Source organism: Pleurodeles waltl, chromosome 6, assembly GCF_031143425.1.
Source record: "Pleurodeles waltl isolate 20211129_DDA chromosome 6, aPleWal1.hap1.20221129, whole genome shotgun sequence".
Classification (NCBI taxonomy): Eukaryota; Metazoa; Chordata; class Amphibia; order Caudata; family Salamandridae; genus Pleurodeles; species Pleurodeles waltl.
In genome coordinates, this window is record NC_090445.1 from 638,988,328 (window position 1) to 638,990,927 (window position 2,600).

A 2,600-nucleotide genomic window follows, 5' to 3' on the forward strand; every position below is an offset into this window, starting at 1 on the left:
CACAGCAGTGTTACCCTAATCCATCCTTCAGGATCCCTAAGAAGACACCATCCCGAAATACCTGAATATGGTAGTAGCAAAGAGGGCTGTTCATCTACTGAGAGTCTTCACCTATGTAGATGGAAAAGACTTCATCTCTCAGCAAACAGCTGCAACGAAGCAACAGCATGAAGTGGCAATTTCTGGCTGGAACATTCCCTCTCATATATATGGAGCAGAGAGATGTTTTATAGTAAAACAGCTGGTATTCTAAGAAAACTGCCCTAATGTAAGAACACATATGTTTCCATGAAGTGGCTTACATTGTGGGGTTCCACTTTGTGTCGACAACAATATAGTGTACAACCTTGAGCAAAAGCACAGAATGAGAATGCAAGACTAAAAAGAATGAAAACAGTTTCTGGGCTAAAAGTGTATGAGATAAAATACATAAAAACATCACCACAGAATGAAGCTTCTGCTCAGAAAATAAAATGAATTAGTATGAAGCTAAAGGGCACAAGCTGCAGACTCATGGCTAAAATAACGAGCCCATAAAAAGCTGCTAAAATAACCTCACAACAAATCGTGCCTGGGTATATTAGTGTATGCGGCGGTGTGTGCCTAAGTCTGGTAGTGTATGAATCAATGTGTGCCGCAGTGTCAGCATATTTGTCAGTGTGTGCCTGGGTGTATTAGTATATGTTTCAGCGTTTGTCTGGGTGTGTTAGTGTATACAACAGTGTGTGGTTGGATGTATCAGTGTATGGATGCGTGTTTTAGTGTATGCATGAGTGTGTCTGGATGTGGTAGTGTATGCATTAATGTGAGCATGGGTATGTATGCATATGTATCAGAGTGTGCCTGTTTGTGTTTGTGTATGCATCAGTATGTGCCTGGCTGTGTTAGTGTATGTGCCAGTGTCTGCGTGGGTGTATCAGTGTGCGTGTCAGTGTGTGTCTGTGTGTGTTAGGGTATGGAAAACTGTGTTTCTGGGTACATTAGTGAGTCAATGTGTGTTTGGGTGTGTCAGTGTAAGGAGGAGTGTGTACTTTTGGGTGTTACTGTATGCACCAGCGTTTGCCTGGGTATGTCAGTGTATGCATCAGTGTCTGTCTCTTGCATCAGTGTGTGCTTCAGTGTGGGTCTTTGTGTGTTACTTTAAGCATCAGCGTATGCCTGAGTATGTTAGTGTATGTGTCAGTGTGTGCTTGGATGTATCATTGCATAGATATATGTTCACCTAGATATCCCAGCTTATGCATTATTGAATGTGTGGCTATATCACTCTATGAATGAGTGAGCGCCTGGGTGTGTTAATGTATGCAGCAGTGTTTGCCTGGGTATGTCGATGTATGCATTAGTCTGCGTCTTTTTTTTTCAAGTGAAAGAGGTGCTTTATTTATAGTGGTCTTTTATTATGCAAAAGTGCTCCTTCTGGCTTCAAAAGATGTTTCTGCTTCTCCTCCTCTTTCGCCAATAGCTGTTGCTGCTTCTGTTTCCAGGTGTGCATTCCTCTGTCAACTTCCTCACTTAACATGACTACATGATGAGCAAATTCCTCCCACACCAATTTTCTGCACATCTGTCCTTTCCATGGTGGAACTGGCCTACAATTGACAAAGGACCATTCAGGAAGATCTGTGAGGGGTCCAAATTCTGTGCCACAAGGAGGTAGGCCATGTTTTATTCTCCATTCTTGCCCAGCCTGGTTTGCAGCACTGCAGTGAACAGTTCGTGCTGAGAGTGTCCCACAGACCTTGAAGCCCAGCCTTGCAGCTACGGAAGCCGCCATTACAATGTGTATATTGTGTGTCTTGGTGTGTCAGTGTGTGCATCAGTGTGTGTGTGTTAGTGTATGCATCAGTGTCTGTCTGGTTGTGTCAGTGTGTACCTGAATGTCTCAGTCTATGCATAATTATGTGCTGAGGTGTGTCAGTGTAAGTGTCAGTGTGTGCATAAATGCATCAGTATATAGATGAGTGTTTACCTGGATGTATTAGCATATGCTTTAGCTTAAGCCTGGGTATATCAATCTATGAATGAGTGTGCAACCGATATGAGTTAGTATATGTTTCCGTGGAGCCCTGGATGTATCAGTGTATGGATGAGTATGTTATTGTATGCATGAGTGTGTTCTTGGGTGTGTTAGTGTATGAATCAAGATGTGTCTGGCTGTGTCAGTGGATGCCTCAGTGTCTGCCTGAGTGTATCAGTGTATGCATCAATGTGTGCTTGGGTAAGTCAGCATACATGTCAGTGTGTGAATGGATTTCTCAGACTATGTTTAAGTGAGTGCCTGAGTATGTCAGGCTATGCGTAAGTGTGTGACTGGGTATGTTAGTGTATGCATCATTGAGTGACTGAGTATGTCAGTGTATGCATGGGTGTGTGCCTGGGTGTGGTAGTGTATGCATGAGTGTGTGCTCAGGTGTGGTACTGTATATATCAGTGTGTGCATGGGTGTGTCAGTATGAACCTGGATGCATTAGAATATGTATCTGTGTGTGTCTGGGTGTTTTTGTGTATGCATCAGTGTCTGCCTGGATGTGTTAGTCTATGCATCAGTGTATGTTTGGATATCAGTGTATGGATGAGTATGTACTGTGTTTGTCAGCGTA

The 2,600-nt window shown here is 43.1% G+C and overlaps 1 pseudogene; it reads right to left on the bottom strand.

The window, feature by feature from the left end:
* Window positions 1-1,381: 1,381 nt before the first annotated feature.
* LOC138301650 (large ribosomal subunit protein mL52 pseudogene) lies at window positions 1,382-1,774 on the bottom strand (annotated as a pseudogene).
* Between the last annotated feature and the right edge of the window lie 826 nt (window positions 1,775-2,600).